The following is a 19,171-nucleotide window of genomic DNA, read 5'->3' on the forward strand; positions in this document are numbered from 1 at the left end:
AGATAGCTAGCTTTGCCTAATATGCGAATATATCAAAGAATTTTCCTATAAATTTATCTTTTTTTTTGGTATACTCTCGAATCAGCACCAATTTTCAAACTATGAAAAATAAATTTGGAAAATTTTTTTTTAAGAGAGGGGGGTTTGTACAATAACATTAATATAAATGCGACCGTCCTTTGGCTATTTTTATTTTGTAATTTGTTATAAAGTAGAATGGGAGAAGGTTCATTTTAATCCTTATCTTTCCACAAAAGATGTCTTATAAAATATGATAAGAAACTAAAAGTATAAATAAAAATAGTCAAAGAATCAGCAACAATAAAACTGCCCTTTTCAGGGTAACTTTCACAACTAGAAAAATGCAACCATTATTTCCAAAAGAGGGGAGATATAACATATGAGAAATATTTGGAACCAAGTTTTCCCTTGCTGTTATTTCAGATCATTTGAAACCATAGCAGTTAGTTTTTAGTCTCCTCTCCATCACGACTAGAGGTTTTGGGGAAATATGTGTGTGGGATGATTTTCTATTTATTTTTCTTGGTGTTGCAGAAAGGAGGGCGATACTAGTGATTGATCTTACAACTAAGACTCACAAAAATACAGAAAATGGCAACAAAGAAACAACAAATATGATAATGCACAAAAAACAAAAGACATTAAGGTCTGGGAAGGCAAAATGATTTCAGTTTGATCTGGATAGGCAGGTTACCAAGCGATTTAAAGTGGATATCCCTGAAGTATGTAGACATTGCCAGGCGCTAGATCAGATGAGAATGTTGCCAGGTACAGGAGATGCAGGTTTAATTAGAAGGGCATCTGGATAGGCAGGTTACCAAGCGATTTAAAGTGGATATCCCTGAAGTATGTAGACATTGCTAAGCGCTAGATCAGATGAGAATGTTGCCAGGTACAGGAGATGCAGGTTTAATTAGAAGGGCATCTGGATAGGCAGGTTACCAAGCGATTTAAAGTGGATATCCCTGAAGTATGTAGACATTGCCAGGCGCTAGATCAGATGAGAATGTTGCCAGGTACAGGAGATGCAGGTTTAATTAGAAGGGCATCTGGATAGGCAGGTTACCAAGCGATTTAAAGTGGATATCCCTGAAGTATGTAGACATTGCCAAGCGCTAGATCAGATGAGAATGTTGCCAGGTACAGGAGATGCAGGTTTAATTAGAAGGGCATCTGGATAGGCAGGTTACCAAGCGATTTAAAGTGGATATCCCTGAAGTATGTAGACATTGCCAAGCGCTAGATCAGATGAGAATGTTGCCAGGTACAGGAGATGCAGGTTTAATTAGAAGGGCATCTGGATAGGCAGGTTACCAAGCGATTTAAAGTGGATATCCCTGAAGTATGTAGACATTGCCAAGCGCTAGATCAGATGAGAATGTTGCCAGGTACAGGAGATGCAGGTTTAATTAGAAGGGCATCTGGATAGGCAGGTTACCAAGCGATTTAAAGTGGGTATCCCTGAAGTATGTAGACATTGCCAAGCGCTAGATCAGATGAGAATGTTGCCAGGTACAGGAAATGCAGGTTTAATTAGAAGGCCATCTCAGGTAGCAGCAAGAATTGAAAATCAGATACGGTAGTTGGTAAAAGCAGTTGACTTGAAAAGGGCAACTGCTTTTACCAACTACCGTATCTGATATTGAAATGGGACAAATTACATGAAAATTTGCAGGCTTTTTGAATATTATAATACTATTTTATGGTTAAAATTTTATGACAATTGGTGAAAAAGAACCTATAAAAGGTATTTTTGAAGGCTTACAATGCAGGAATGTACAGTTTTTAGAAGCAAATAAATAAATAAATAATTCAATAATTTTTTTTATATATATATATATTATTTTTTTATATTTATTTATTTATCTACCGGAATACTTTTTTAACTGTGGATGGTACTTAAAAAAAAAAAAAATTCAGTTAGATAAATAAATAAATATAAAAAATATATAAAAAAATTATTGAATTATTTATCATTCATTTATTTATTCATCTGCTCCTAAAAATTGTACGTTCCTGTATTGAAAGCCTTCAAAAATACCTTTTATTATTTAACAATGCTTCAAGCAAACCACACCACACTTCTTAAAAAGAACCTATATTTTCACACCAATCGAATATGCCTACATTTATATACATAGTGTCATGGCAATGACACTATATATACAAATGAATAGTAGATGAATTTTGCTTAGGGTTTTCTTTTTTTTTCTTGCTTGGTTGTCTCCCCTGTGGCCTTGCCAGCCCACTACTATATATATATATATATATATATATATATATATATATATATATATATATATATATATATACACACCCACACACACACACCTGTGGAAATATGATTTTTTTCAATTATATTTCACCTTTTTTTATATACTTAATTTTAATTTATAAAGCGCAATGTAATTACAGCATTAAAAAGTCTATATTCCAGATTTCATGATGTTGATCATCTTACAATTTATTCCTTTAATTGTAAATGTCAATGTAATTAAAGGAATAAGTTGTAAGACGGTTAACATCATGAAATTTGAAATATAGACTTGTCATATATATATATATATATATATATATATATATATATATATATATATATAATGGTTGTATAGATTGGTTTCCTAGAGGTAAATCCAATGAAACCTGTGTGGTTATTAAAGAGTGCTCAATGGAAGACAGAGCTGGTATATAGTTTGTTTATTATACAAACATTATTGGTTACATATGTGCATACACCTTTCAGTGGAATCCTAATTCAAAGAGACCACCTCATCAGACAAAAAGGAGCGATATTGAAAAGAGTCAAGATTATATTCGTTTTTTATAGGATAATTTGACTGTGGTTTCCGCTTTGGAAGAAAGCACGATGTATACTTTGTGAATGTGGGCAATAGGAGTTTTGGAGGGAAGTGTGGTGAAGGAAGGGAGTAGGGTGGGGGAGGATAAGAAAGAGGGAGCAAGCACGATCTCATGTGGTCAAGCCATAGTAGATGGGGGTATTGGTATTATTTTAACTTGGCAGTTGTTTATTGGCTTAAGTTTTTACTTTGAGCTGAAGTAAAAACTTACCTTCCCTATCTTTGATTTTTATGGTTGTTTTTTTTTATGGTGGCAATTACATTAGCTGTCTATTTTATTGTTAATAGACATTTATTTTATTCCTTGCTTTTTTTTTCAGTTCATTTGCTTCTTGTTCTCAAATTATTTATTATTTGTTTATTTATAAGATATATATCCATATGATTAAATTAACAGCCAGTGAAAAGATAAAAAGCCTATTTTTATGATTTAAATAATGGTGGTATATTGGAAGATATTTTCCACTACTGTGGTGTCTTTAGTAATTACAGCACAAAGGTTTTCATATCTATATATAAACTTAATTTCAATGGTAGGGTTGTTTATCTTTTCCTTAATACTAGAGTATAAATATATTTTATAGGTATATAAACCTATAAAATATCCTATAAAAACAAATGTAATCTTGACTCTTTTCAATATCACTTTTTTTTTGTCTGATAAGGTGGTCTCCTTGAATTAGGATTTCACTAAAACATGTATGCATATATGTAATCAATAATGTTCGCATAATAAACAGACTATATATATCCAATCAGAAGTTTCTTTCAACCAGCCACAGAAGTGAGAATATTCTCCGTCCAAAATGTGTGCATACTATAAAAACCCCAAACACAGTATTTGCTTATTCTTTCAGACCTGGCATAACCTTTCTAGGCATTTTGGGGCTGAAGATCTTCGATCGATGCATACCAACTAATAAACATAGCCACAGTATATACACACCGATAACCAAACTCATCTACACATACTCTCCTCATAACAAAACAGGCATAACAAACACACACCTTGCTCATCCGTACACACTATACGGTGACAACTAAAACATATACTCAATTTCTCCTTACATAAAAAGCAATTTTTCTTTCACCTAGATTCTATCTTTACTCTACAGTTTCAATCTTTACAAACCCTTTATTTTCGATTGTCTTCCAAAGTAAATTAATACAAAAAAAAAAAAAAAAAACGACCTCACAAATTGAAAGTTCCATTACGATATCGTATAAAGGTAAAGCTCGAATGCTCAAACCATTCTCTATCGAGGTTAGATAAAGCCAAAAAGAAAAAAATATATATTTACGCATGTCTATGTAAGGGAAGATTATTTTCAAATATTCTCCTAAACTGAGAATGGAGTAACGGACTTTATCAAGTAGATATTAATAAGTCCCTACATTTTTATTTTTCTCTATTTATTTATTTATTGTTTTTGTTTTTTTTCAAATAGAGAGTAGATAATACACTATGGTTGTGTTATTGGCAGCTCCAGTAACTCTCGCGTCTCCTTTTTTGTCCCTCAGTCCTCATTTCCAATGAGTGATTTTTCTGACAAAGGGTGAAGAAAAAGCTGCTTTCCAGGTCGGTAATACTTTGTGAAGAGTAGCCTGAGATGTTGGAAATTTTTCTGTTTCTATGTCTATCCTTGTGGCCACGTCACTAGTAAGGGTGCTGGAGATAAACGTTTCATCTGGGCTGATGTTACCCGCCTGATAGTCAGGGACCCGAACCTTGGTTAACCACTAAGGAGACTGTCCTATCAGCAGGTGTAAAGTACTGGGGCTGCTGTATTACCATTTGGTGAATGGATTCTGGATCATGCAGAAGTTTCTGGTGGGGCCTCTTGATGCCATACTAGTGGGTCATTGTTACGGCTTTACCTTATGTGCTACAAAAAAAAAAAAAAAAAAAATTCCTGTTTTTCTCTCTCTCTTACTTTCCCTTTCTGTCCTACTCTAAGCAAGTCTGTCAACCTGTTCCACAAACCCCAAAAACTCAACATGAAATATCTCAAAAAAAAACAAAAAAAACACGAATAAACCTAGAACCCCATCCTCCAATGTAGACCCCTACTACCATGTCTCCTTCTCCAACATCAGGGGTCTACGTTCCAACCTTCCAGAGGTTGAAACCCAATTACAGGAGACGAAACTGGACTTACTCTTTCTAAGCGAAACTCGCATAGGGCCGACCACTTCCCTAGATGAGTTCATAATAAAAGGATACTCTAACTTAACATCTAAATCTGACCCCCAAGATCGCCATGGGCATGGAATATGTGCCTACATTAAAGATGGCTTCCCGTGTGGTAGAGATATCTCCAGAGAAGACCCTAATTTACCTTATATGTGCTTCTGGGTTGCACTTGCTTACACCACCGCATTCATATTTGCTCTCTATCACCCCCACAACAGCGGGGTTACTGTCCTTAAGAGTATATCTGAAAAAATTGACCTCATCCTGTCTGCTCATCCTTCCGCTACCATTCACATTTGCGGTGACTTCAATGTCCATAATGTGGAATGGCTGACCCACTCAAATCAGACAGATGATGAGGGGAGGTTCTGTCATGATTTTGCCACTGCCTATGACCTCAATCAGATTGTTTATGAACCCACCCGTGTGCCCGATACTACTGGTCAGTATGCAAGCCTTCTAGACCTTTTTCTCACAACTTCCCCTGAGCTATGTTCATGTTCCGTCCTATCTCCCCTGGGATCCTCCGATCACACAGTTGTATCAGTTAAGATAAAAATGAAATGTAATAAGTCTTCAGATATACCTCTCCCCGTACTGTATATTGATACTCTATGGCTGACTGGGATAGCTTCCGTACATTCATATCTGATCTACCTCTGCATTCCATGTTTAAAAAGGAAGTATCCTCTATAGTATCAGACCTTACCAAATGGTTAACTGTAGGCATAGACTGATTCATACAATCCAAAAAATTCCAACAAAAACCTAACAGCCAGCCATGGTTCTCTCCAGAATGTGCCGCTGCCATTGCGCACAGAAATCACTTTTTCCATAGCTACCAACGTAATAGATGTACTGAGACTAAAGCTGCTTTCAGGACTGCCAGCAACCACTGTAAAAGAGTAATAAAAAATGCAAGAGAGCTATATGCTCAGTCCATCAAATCCAAAGTAGCTGAGCAGCGGCTTGGTTCTCACCAGTTTTGGCAAATAGCAAACAGGCTCTTGAACAGAAGCGTGTGTTCCATCCCAACTATCATCAGCATTAGACAAGGCCAAACTATTCGCCAAGAACTTTGCAGCTAACTTTACCCTCTGCGATGAAGGGCATCAACTCCCCGTATTTCCTCCTATAACAGACAACACCCTATCCAACATACAAATATCTGTGCACGAGGTCGCCAAACTAATCAAGAACCTTGATTCCAGTAAAGCAACTGGCCCAGACACCATTCCAATTATAGTGTTGAAAAGGCTTCGAACAGAACTTGCCCCCATACTTACAAAACTGTTTAAGTGTTGCCTTAAGGAGAAGTGCTTTCCAACACCCTGGAAAACCTCATCAGTATGCCCTTTATTTAAGAACTCCCTCTCTCAATACAGACCAATAAGTCTCTTGTGTGTCATGAGTAAGTTACTGGAATCCATATTAAATAAAGAAGTAGTCAACCACCTCAGCAGAAATAACCTCCTTAGTAACATGCAATATGATTTCCGTTCTGCTAGATCTACAGCTGATGTGCTAACTGTTATATCCCATAGGATTAGTGAATCTCTCGACAAAGGCTCCCTTTCTAGGGAAATTGCTCTTGACATATCAAAGACCTTCGATAAGGTTTGGCATAAGGGCCTACTTCACAAGATTTCCAGCTACGGTATAACTGGAAATGTTTCCTCGGTCATTAAATCATTTCTCTGTGATAGGTTCATAAGAGTAGTGGTTGATGGGCAGAAATCTGAGGCCCACAGTATTAATGCTGGAGTCCCCCAGGGGTCCATCCTGGGCCCAACTCTCTTCCTGATCTATATCAATGATCTCCCAAAGCACATACTAAATTCATTCGTTGACATCTATGCTGATGACACGACCATCTACGGCAACACATCAAAGGCCGTAAATGACAAAGCTCTCTCTGATTCCCTCTCCTCTGATCTTGAGCGTGTCATTCAGTGAGGGAAGAGATGGCTGGTTACTTTTAATGCATCTAAAACCAAGCTCCTAACTTTACATCATCAACACTCTGTTCCTCATCTAGCATCAATTGAAACGGATGGCTCTCGTCTTGGGGAGGCTTCATGTTTTGACAAGCTCCTGGGTTTGACCTTTACTTCTGATCTGAAATGGAGCACGTATATAAAGTCTGTTGCCAGGGATGCTGGGAAAATGGTAGGATCCTTCTACCACTCCAGAAGATATCTCACTACTGATGCAATTCTCTATCTCTATAAAAGCCAAGTACGTCCAAAGATGGAGTACTGCTGCCACATCTGGGATGGAGCTTCAAAAAACAGCCTATCCTGCCTTGACAAAGTACAAAATAGACTTCGTAGCTTAGTGGGGGATGCTCTCTTCTCTTCCCTGCAACCTCTCTCCTACAGAAGAGACGTTGCGAGCCTGTCTTTGTTTTATCGTTATTTCCATGACAAGTGCTCGTCCGAGCTCCAATCTCTGGTCCCCTCTTGCCAATCCTTCATGATAAACACCCGTCTAGCTAAAACCACTGTCAGTAATTTCCTCCACTCTTTATCTGTGCCTAAATCAAAACGTAGATTTCATGAACATAGCTTTTTTCTGACAAGTGCACGCCTGTGGAATTCTCTTCCGTTTGCCTGTTTCCCACCTGACTACAACTTGGACGTATTCAAGTCCAACATAAACAAATTCCTGATTAATCGCCCCCTTAAGTAAGACGCTTTATCAAATATCCAATACCAACTATTACTACAATATTATCCCATTGATTATTGTACACAAAATAACCCTTATCCCCGAGTGGCTTATGGGCCTTGATAAGTGGAGATCCCCATGTAAAAAAAAAAAAAAAAAAGTAAAAAAAAAAATTCATTATTTATGGATATACATTGTCACTCTTTCATTTGAAACTTGTTTGTAGTTAAATCATGTTTAAAAAAGAAAAATGTCAGTCCTTAACTTTACCACTAACCATCAGGTTGCAAGCATAATAAAAAAAAAAAATAAATAAATAAAAAACTTCTATGGGTATTCAGAGAATTTCAGTACTTACAGAGCCAGGATTCTCAGTCAATACACATGACTGAGTCAGCCCTGGAAAATGGTTGAAATAGTTTACGATTTAAAAGGCCTTCCTACCTTTTTTATTTTTGTAAACTACTTTTCTTTTTTTGACGGACTAAACAGTTTTTTTTAATCCCTACATCTTTACATGCATCATCCCTTTTTACATTTTGTCGCGATTTTCAAATCGATGTTTCAGCCATTTCTAGAATAGATTCAGAATTCTGCATTAATACTCAGGATTGTAGTTATATGACTTTAAAATAAAACAGTGGTAGAAACCCACCCAACAAATGTCACTGTAACATTTATTAGGTGGGTTTCTAAGAGCATTTTGTATAAACTTTTATTTTTAGGTAATTGTCGAGACTTCAAAAGATGTGCCAACCCGCTGCAAGAGACACACTGTGGTTATTTTTTAATGTCCTTGTGTAATGCTCGACACGTTTTTTGTTGTTGTTTTTTTAACCGAATAAACAGTTAAAAGTAAGTAAAAACGCTAAAATCTAATCCAGCTAAATAAAAGATTAATTTGCCTTTAGTAACATTCTGTTATATATTGTGAGAAATTTAATTCTCACAAACCAATTTACTCTCTGGCAGAGGCAAAAGAAAACTAGAAATTACAAAAGCCATACCTTCAACTCAAAATTTATTCAATAACAACAGTAAAGAAAAGTCATTCGTCATGGTACAGCTCAATTGCAAAACGGTGGACCAGTTTTGCTTCCATATCATGGAGCCGGTAGTATAAATTCCTATTGTTGGAGTGGGTGGTAGTTCTCTTTTCTTCAAAAGGATCCATATATGTTCATGGTGTTCTCAGCGGGAATGTTGGCACCTACAGTTAGGCATAATGTGAGTCACTTCGGACTCTAGTTGAATTGAGATAAAATCCAATATTTGGTAAATATAAACATGAAAAAATGTTTGTGGATGTCATCCTGTACTTAGGATATTTTTTGCAATATAAAGGTTTCTCTGCTTGTAGAGATGTAATCCTTTCTTCACCAACAGTTTGGTGATATAACAAAGAAATTGATGTAGCACCATTCTCATCTGAGAGCTGCTAAAAAGGAGTCCTTTCCTTGCCGAGTTCTGTACGTGGACTGAAAAATAAAAGCATGATACAAAAGAAAAAAAAGGGTGCCAAGTAATTCACTTGACTTATTCAAAATCAACCAATCATGGACCGGTTACTAGAACTGTGTAGGCGGCCTAAACAAGAAAGATAGCGGTTGTAATGGAATTTCTCACAATATTTGTTTTTTTTTTGTTTTTTTTGGCAACTTTTTCGTACATCTGCATATTGTAAAACAAACCTGCATTCATTACAAATAGAAAAAAAAAGAAAAAAAAAAGTAAAGGTATATCCAACATTAATGTAACGGGACCGTTAAAAGTCAATTTCACGAGGCTTTTAAAATTGTTGAAACTGGAGGGAGGGGTTAAAAAGAATCGTCCAAGTTTATTTTGTGATTTTTAAAAGTGTAAAACTATTTTTTGACATGAGAAAATAAAATGTACAAGATAGTCGTTAGCGATTAAAGTACTGAATTAAAGTTCCAAAACACAAATTAGAACTTTATTGCAGGACAAGAAATATATTTTAAGACCACAAATCAATTGTATCTACAATTCCATTTACATTCGCCATTTCTTTTTGCTCAGTCACCGACGCAGTTTAGTGGTTGGCCGTCATTGGTTAATTTTGGATGTGTCAGGTGATTTGCTTGGTGCGCTTTTTTGTTGGTTGGTTGTTTTTGTTTTACGGTATATCAACCCTTTTCGGGTTATTTAATGCCGAATCCAAAGATTTTGAAGAAAAATTGTTTTAATAGAATATATTTGTTGTTTTCACGTCGGTTTCTATTTAACCCATAGTTGGGACCCTAACAGGTACTACCACTCCGGGTCAGAGTGGACCTGGGAGCAATGGTAATTAAAGGGTGGCTCCACACTCCCCAAAGCCCACAAGCTGAGGCCTCACCACTGGATATAGTTTAAGGTCATATCCAGGACCCCCATTGAGGGACTCTTACCCTCTGCAGGGGGGCAGTCAGCATATTCTAATGCCCCACTGACAAGGCCGCGCTTTTTTGTATCATGCTTTATTTTTCAGTCCACACAGGAACTCGGCATCGGATGGACTCAAAACCCAGCGGCTTCTACACTGGAGAGAGCCACAACAATTCCTTCATGTTGTATCACGAAACTGTTGGTGTACAAAGGATCACATCTCTACAAGCAGAAACAATTTTATATTGCTGAAAATATCGTAATTAAAGGATAACATTCAAGAACCGTTCTTCATGTTTATTTACCAAATATTGGATTTTACCTCAATTCAACTAGCGTCCGAAGCAACTCACATTATGCTTAATTGTAGGCGCCAACATTCTGGCCGAGTTCACCATGAACTTACATGGATCCTTTTGAGGAACAACGAACTACCACTCCGTAAATAGGAATTTATACTACTGGCTCTATGTAATAGAGGCAAAACTGGCCACCGTTTTGCAAATGGACAAACCAGAACCAATAAACTTTCATTGCTGTCACTTTGAATAAATTTTGAGTTTGAAAGGTATGGCTTTTATATTTGTGGATTCTTTTGCCTCTGCAAGGAGTAAATTGGGATGTAAGAAATAATTTCTTACAATATATATGTATATCTCATAAAACACTTGAATTTAACTTCAAAATACTATTAAAAAATAGTGCGGAAACAAAAGTGCATAGACACCTTTATTCAAAGAGTTTAAATAAAAAATTAAAAAAATGGTATCCATACAAATCTGCCAATATTGAATGACAAGTTGAACAATGCCTCTGTTCAAGAAATGTTTTAGCTTCAAGAAAAATAAAAAAGAAACTTTTACGGAATATTGGCTGCTTATTCAAATTCGCACTTATGACAGCATTCAGCAATTAAAAGTACTGAAAAGTCTGTATGATGTACGTTACAGAACGAAGATGCCATATTCTAAAAAATCATAAGTGTAAATAAGAACGTGAAAAGGAATTAATTTTACGGTAGGGATAGGAGAAAGCTCGTCCAGATCCAGTCCACTATCGTTTTATATGATTTTTAGAATATGACGTCTTCGTTCTGTAACGAGTACGTACATTATACAGACTTTTCTGTAATTTTCTTTCCTTTTAATTGCCGCCAGGAGTGTCAATTTGAATAAGCACCGATATTTTAACGGAGCTTTTTTTTCTAAATAAAAAAAAACACAACTCCAACTTAAGTTTTAGTTCCGCAAAAGTCGGTTTGGTTCGGTTCGGTTCAAATTCTGTAGAAGCACCAAAAATATGCGTGCCAGCGCGTAACACCACTTATAACAAAGAATTACATTACTTAATATTCGGAAAAGTACTTATTTGCAGAAATTTTAAATGCGATATTCGTGTTCAGCATACCCGAAAACTTAAAGAAGTTGTCATTTTAAAGGAAAATGTTAAGGTGGAAACAAAGTAAAAATTTCTCAGATGCAAATATATCAGTAACAAATACAGTATAAATAAATCATAAAGCACTTTTCGTTCTGTTTTCGGAGCCAGGGTTTCATTTAAAGTGGTTACCTTTCGGCTGTTGTAACTCTGTTAGCAGATTTAAGCGAATTAACCGGCAGCCATGGGGGCTGATCTATATAAGCACCTTCAAAATAAAGGAAACAGTTACAAGTACATGCAAAAGCAAGGAAACAATTTATAAAAGCAATATCAGAATAGTAATGAAATGTCACAATCAGCTGTTTGGGGGGGGGCGAACGCCAAAATATTGAGAATTAACAGTGATCATTGATTGAAAGTTGCATAGCAACAGTTGCTACACAAAAAGATCAGGTGTTTCGAAAATGTATATAATATACATAAAATCAAGAAGACACTTACCAATTTTTACAATATGTCCAAAACAAAATACTTCGCCGTTGTTTTGAATAAATTCCTTAAAGTCACTCCGGAAGGAAGGCGGAATTAATACCCAGTAAAATCAGTGAGGTCTTTTCGCCTTTTTCGGTTGGTTCCCCGCTCCCTTCCCTGTTTAACGGTGTTTGAAAGCTACGATACACAGAAACGGTGCAATGAAAATAAGTTCCTAATTAAAAGTTAGTTGGTTGTTGGCTTTTAAACCATGACAACTGTTGCTGGGTCCCTATCTCCTCACGAGGGCAGAATTACGCGTAAGGTCTGTTTTCAATGTGGTGAAAATCCACCCACTTCAGAAGGGGCCCACTGGATTGGGACAAAAATTTAAATTACCTCAGTCTAGAAGGATTTCTTCTTCACTTACCGATGACAGGAAAGATTCACACACACTCATGACAAGATGTAATCACACTGAATACGTTCCCCTTTCTTTCTCTTTTAACCAGCCTCCTTCGTCCTGACGACTACTGGCTACAAACACGTATAAACAGAACTATTCAACAAGCCGGCAATATATTAAATCTATCTTTACACAAGGACACTTCCACCTACTAACCCGTTTCTCTCTTATACACATTACTAATGAGGATGACAAATAAAGTCGTTTATTAATATAGAATGAAACTCCATTTCATTGTCTCTTATTCTATATGTTTATACGCATATTGTCTGCACATACACTATCCTGAATAAAAACAATTAATTATATTTTGGATCAATCAGAAAACTTTCTAAATTTATTTGAAATGGTCTTTCTGGGAGCTATCTAATCCCTTGATAAGCAAGATTTTTCTTCAATAAACAAGTGAAACCCAGTTGGTCCAAATCTATGGATCAGTGTCGCTGGCGCCCCACTCTAGGTACTCATCTCTGCAACATTTCTCTCTACACACACACACACACACACACACACACACATTAATGAACACATAGACACACACAACTCATTGATTTATTATCGTTTTCAAATCTGTATAAATTTTATTCATTGAAATATTCCAATATTTTTCACTGAACTCCAATTATAATATGAAATCAAATAGACATTAACTCTTAAAAAAATTTTTCAATGAATTATAATTTATAAAAATGAGCAGAGAAGTTTTGAATATGATTTTCCTGACCTCTGAAACTCACGGCTCTTAATTAATCGATTCAGACTTCTTCTAATATCTCAGCTTGTTTTTACAAGAACTCTAAAAATATTCACGAACATGCTATGTTTTCCTATTGCTGTAAACCTTCTATTTTTAACATGTACAAAATACCTATTTCGTATTTATATATGCCTTCTTAACTAATTATTTTGTTTTGTTTACATTATAGCATGTCTCTTGTTTTTCTCACATTTGATTATAAAATCTGCAAATCTTTTTCACTGAAAATATTTCTCTGAATCCAGCTCATCTCAAAAATACCCTTCCATTACAAAACAACCAAAAGTAAAACCCCAAAACTGGAGTGAACATATCCCTAAAACTAAGGATTGGCATCCTTAAAACTGGCAAACGAAATTCTGTAAAAGTGTCCTATTTTCTTTTTAATCTAATTTTTTTTTTCCATAGGAGATTGAAATAAATGAATTTCTGTTCTCACCAAATAGTAGTTGAATATTGGGAGATTGTATCTTCTAAATCTCATTGAAATTGAAACCTTATTAGTGGTCTGTTCCTTAATAGTGTAGCAAATCGTTATTTCACAGATTCGTTATATACGTTCAGAGAGAAATAATTCAACTGCAATTATTTCAAGTTTTAAAATAGATGCTAGATCTTAAGGAAAACTGTCCCACCCATGCAAATAAATGGTGAAATGTTCACTGCATGCTTCGCCCCAAAGCAATATGAATTCTACCAGGACTAATTTTTGTCTTCTCTTTTGTTTTAATTTTCTTATCACTTTGTTTTTCCTGGGGATGGGACATTCTACCGGATGCCAAACATTCTCCCATTAGTTTAGTTACTCCAACCGAGAGATCTTTGTAAGATTCTAACCGTCCCTTTAAGTGCTATTATTTGTATTTCTTTTGCACTTGGTTCACCGGGTATATTCGCCAGATAGTTTTTGAAATTCTTTTTCATTAGCCTGGTTGCACATATAATGACTGGTATAATTGATACCTTCTTAAGATTCCAGTTTCTACTGTAATAGCTACAGAAATAAAACAGGATCTATTTTATGATACAAAATACGAAAAGACGTTTTTGTATTCAAACCAAAACCTAGCTTTCTTTCTCTCTCTCTCTCTCTCTCTCTCTCTCTCTCTCTCTCTCTCTCAAGTAAGATGCCAAGAAACGCACATGTATGATACTGTTCCATAAAAAACATATTTTACCATAAAATAATCAATTAAAAGGCCAACTTTGTTACGTTAATTCTTCCTACTTATTTGAAGTAATAGTAAAAAATGTAACAATGGCGACCCCAACCAACATCAAACGGAATCTTCTGATTTTCATTTTTCAATTGAGATGAGCAAACAAAGAAATGAATTTTAGTGCCATGATACTGAAGACATAATGAACTGAAATATCTCGACAAAATTATACACGTGTGTGATAAATTTCAATACAGTTTACCTAGGGGAGGCCCTTTCTACTGCCAATGGAGAGAAGATAAAATGCCATGGACAAACAAGTCTGGAAATTGGAATACAAGTCTGGGAAGATCCTTCTCTTGGACGTTTGTAATCACTGATATTACCAATCCACTCCTTGGACTTGATTTCTTAAATAAATTCGGTTTAACAACAAGTAAATGCCATGGTCAGTCTTCTCAAAAAAGTTTTGTTTCCTACTGAAAAATATATTTCTACAAAAAAGTAACTTCCCAAACACAAAAAAGTTTTTTTTAATCCAAAAAACACAGAACACCAAATTTAGCTAACTAAAAACAACCTTCCCTTAACAAAATATTCTGTTTACGAAATCATATATACTTCTACAAAAAAAAGTAAACCCTTCAAATGCAAATCCTTTCAAGAAACAAAACACACACACACACACACACACACACACACACACACACACACAGAGGAAATATTCTTTATACAGACCTAATTTATTAATACTTACATAAAACAATTAATTCCTTTAAACGCAGCACAATCCTTACGTTTTCTTGTCCGCAAAATAAAAAAAAAATTTAAATGGAAGAAGCTTTCCTCCAGCACATAAACATTAAAACACCAGAATTCATGGAGACGGCAATGAATGGCTGGTTTTCCATTCTGGAAGAACAATTCCATCTGCAAACTATAACAACCTCAACTACAAAATTCTTTACAGTAATATCATCTCTGTTGCGGAGGTGGTTGCAAAAAATACAGAGTCAAAAAACTATGAGGAGGTAAAATATGTGCTACTCGAGGCACACAAACAGACAAAACTTGAATTGCTTGATAAATTAATGTCGACAACAATAGTAGGTTGGCCATCGTCATATTTACAAGAGTTGCTGTCAATAGAAAAACAAATAGGTATCGGAGAAGAAATTGCGCTACACAAATTTCTTCAAGCTCTGCCAGCAACAAGTTCTCTTCACAAAAACCTTGGCCTTGATAATGTGGTGATGCCTGTGTAAAAAAAAAAAAAAAAAAAAAAAAAAAAAAAGCTAACTCCTACACAACTAGGAAAACTTGAAGATGAACTTATGCCCTTGCTGAATGACATAAATGAAACAGCGTTTAAAAAATGGATAAGAATAAGGACATCACGTCTCTTCTGGTGGGAATAAAACCATATTTTCTCGAATAGAAAACTGTAGGCACATATCTACTATGCTGACCAGGCAAGGATATGCAAACCATGGTGCATATGGCCTAAGAAAAAGAATATAATAATGCTACCTAACTCACGGTCACCTACTCATAAACCAAGTGGCTAGGAAAACTAATTGCACAAACCATGTCTGTCCCCAGGAGCTCGCTACTACTACACACCACAGCATGATTAGGGACAACCATATTAAAGTTTATAGTGGATACCAGTGCAAGTATTTTAATAATACCAGCACCAATGATAAACGGTATCACACTAAACCCAACACCAGTGTCCCTTTCTACTGCCAACGGAGAGAAGATAAAATGCCATGGACAAACAAGTCTGGAAATTGGAATACCAAGTCTGAGAAGATCCTTCTCTTGGACGTTTGTAATCACTGATATTACCAATCCACTCCTTGGATTTGATTTCTTAAGCATATTCGGTTTAACGATTGACTGCTGGAATAAAACTATTTACAATCCCTTAACCGCTACCAGAAAGAATTTAAAATTGACTACAGTACCTCCAGTTAATGTGATCATCAAGAAAGTGGAACGACCTCTATTTATTCAAATCAGCCTGAATAAATACCCAGAAAATATTTGACCACACTTGAACACCAGTAAAACTTACTATGGTGTTTATCACAGAGTTAGCCAATCGCCAGTTTTTGCAAAGTCCAGGCAGCATTCTTCTGAAACTATAAGTCACTGAAGTAGAATTCAAAAAGCTCCTAAATGAACGTGTGATAACCATATCAGATAGTGAATGGTTGAGCCCATTACATCTTGTTCCTAAGCAAAATGGAGGATACTGCTGCTGTGGTGATGACTGTACATAAAACAGCATAAACAAATGCGATAGATACCCCATACTTAACATATATCCGTTCATCATGAAACCAGAAAATAAGCAGCGGTTTTCTAAAATAGATTTGATTTCAGCATACCACCAAATCAAAATGCACCCAGATGATATTCCGAAAACAGCCATTATTTCTCCAATGGGTTTTTTTCATTTCGAATTTATGCCTTTTGGATTAAAAAACATAGCAGCGACATTTCAAAGATATGTGAACAAAATTTTTTTTAAATATAAACTATGTTTTTATATGCATAGATGATATTTTAATTTTCAGCAATGACGAACATTCTCACAAGATATAGACACAGTTTTTAGAATCTTACAAGAAAACAACTTAAAAATATCAACATCCAAATTTATTTTTGCTATAACTTCACTAGATTTCTTGGGCTTTATGATTAATTTAAAGGGAATCACATCCACATATTTCTTAGTAGAAGAACTCATCAAGATATGCATACATAAGTTTCAACAGATTGTTTGATACCTTACATTGTAAACAAACAAAAACATACACAAAATACAACTACCAATTCACCTCCTGAAAAAAGTACATGAACACAAACTGAAAATAAGAACTTCAGGTAGAGCAGTGATATGGAAAAAAGATAACAAGTTTGCTTATTATTAAACATTAGGATGAACAAACACTCAAGAGACACGCATGATAATAAAAATTAATAAAACCATTCCAAAAACTATGTTATCTTGCGAGGGAGTATTTTAACAGCCACAGAAATAAAACAGGATCTATTTTATGATAGAAACTAGGAAAAGACGTTTTCGTATCCAAACCAAAAACTCCTAACTTTATTTCTTTCTTCTTTTCTTTCTCTTTCTCTCCCCCCTCTCCCCCCTCTCTCTCTCTCTCTCTCCCTCTTAAGTAAGATGCCAAGATGCACGTGTATAATGCTGTTCCATAAAAAACATATTTCCTTTGTAGACAAATGTTTACTATAAAATAATCAATTAAAAGGCCAACTTTGTTACGTTAATTCTTCCTACTTATTTGAAGTAATAGTAAAAAATGTAACAATGGCGACCCCAACCAACATCAAACGGAATCTTCTGATTTTCATTTTTCAATTGAGATAAGCAAACAAAGAAATGAATTTTAGTGCCATGATACTGAAGACATAATGAACTGAAACATCTCGACAAAATTATACACGTGTGTGATAAATTTCAACACAGTTTATCTGTTTTCAAGTAAATGCCATGGTAAATCTTCTCAAAAAAGTTCAGTACAATCAACAAGCCAGGAGCATTGCAATTTCGATTATATATGTACAGTACAGGGAAAAACAAATCAGTTTAGTGAGAAAAATCTGTCTTCCTAATTCCATCATGAGGTGTAAAAATTATTTACCAGAAAATGCACATGCTGAAGTGATTCACACCAATGAATAAATATCTTACCAAGAGATGTCTATTTAGCAAGTAGCAGTGAATGACTTCCTCTAAATCTTTCTCTTTTATTCAGACATATGGATTTATATGTAACTGTCTACATCAAAGCCTACTCTTCATAATACAAAGAAATATATAATAGATTTTAATTTCATATTGATGAACATCAAATTTCCTTATTTCATAACCGATTACCAGGCAACAGAGAGTTAATACTCCACACCAATAATAATAAAAAAAATTACTGTTAAATAAAACTATTTTTGATATATATAAATGCCACGTTTGAGTGCATTGCTATTTTTTTGGTGTTGTTCTTAAAAGTTGCATTTTATATATAAATTTTTAAAGGCGTTTGTGATATTTAAATGAATATTTAAATGCCATCGATAATATTCTCCTTTATAATAGTTTATATGTTCTATTTAGGACACCCCTCCCATAATTGTTGCAGCACAAACGTTGAAATTGTCATTAACTCTTCCTTTCATTATGTAAGAACGCACTCCATTTATTCCACAAACGCAGACAATGAACAAGATCTAAAAGATTTAAAATACAATGATTAGAAATCTATTAATCATGGTACTCTTCTATCTTCCCCCTTCCCATGTCTTTGCGTGTGTGTAAACATAACTGTCAGGAGGGACATGATGAAAGACTAATTTAAGGGCACTTCTGCAAAAATGAGGTATAAAACATGGGAGTGAAAATAACAAAAAAACGAGGAATACTATAGCTATTCATAATGATGGTTGCAGTCTGGCTGAATTGTCAGACATTGGGTAGGAATGCAGTGTTAGAAGCCATGTAAAGTTTGAAGCGTCATGATGTAGTCTTAAAACCACTTTGGCACATGTTTGGCTTGATTTGACCAAAATGTGCTGACAATAATGGAGTCCCCTATTCTGCATAAGTACCATTAATTGAAGCAAATTGTTAAAACAGTTTTCTATACATAAAATTATTGGCTATAAATAGTTTTCCAAACTTTCAATATTTATAATATACTAGCAGTTCATCCTGGCTTTGCTCGGGCCCTATGTACTGTTCATAACTATATGTGCATATGTATATGTATATAT

The 19,171-nt window shown here is 35.1% G+C and overlaps 2 protein-coding genes across 2 annotated transcripts in view; one reads left to right on the forward strand and one right to left on the reverse strand.

The window, feature by feature from the left end:
• The window catches only part of LOC145292081 (serine/threonine-protein kinase Nek7-like), a 67,493-nt gene extending 55,260 nt beyond the window's left edge, over positions 1 to 12,233 (reverse strand). The window contains exon 1 of the mRNA XM_080138148.1: positions 12,013 to 12,233. The gene's annotated coding sequence lies outside the window, so the exon portion shown is untranslated. The remainder of the gene's footprint in view (positions 1 to 12,012) is intronic.
• LOC145292082 (cytosolic iron-sulfur assembly component 2A-like) overlaps positions 1 to 19,171 on the forward strand; it is a 103,411-nt gene that overhangs the window by 46,265 nt on the left and 37,975 nt on the right. The window lies entirely within an intron of this gene.

This window comes from Euprymna scolopes, chromosome 13 (genome assembly GCF_053919585.1).
Source record: "Euprymna scolopes isolate OS-2025 chromosome 13, ASM5391958v1, whole genome shotgun sequence".
In the NCBI taxonomy this organism is placed as follows: Eukaryota; Metazoa; Mollusca; class Cephalopoda; order Sepiida; family Sepiolidae; genus Euprymna; species Euprymna scolopes.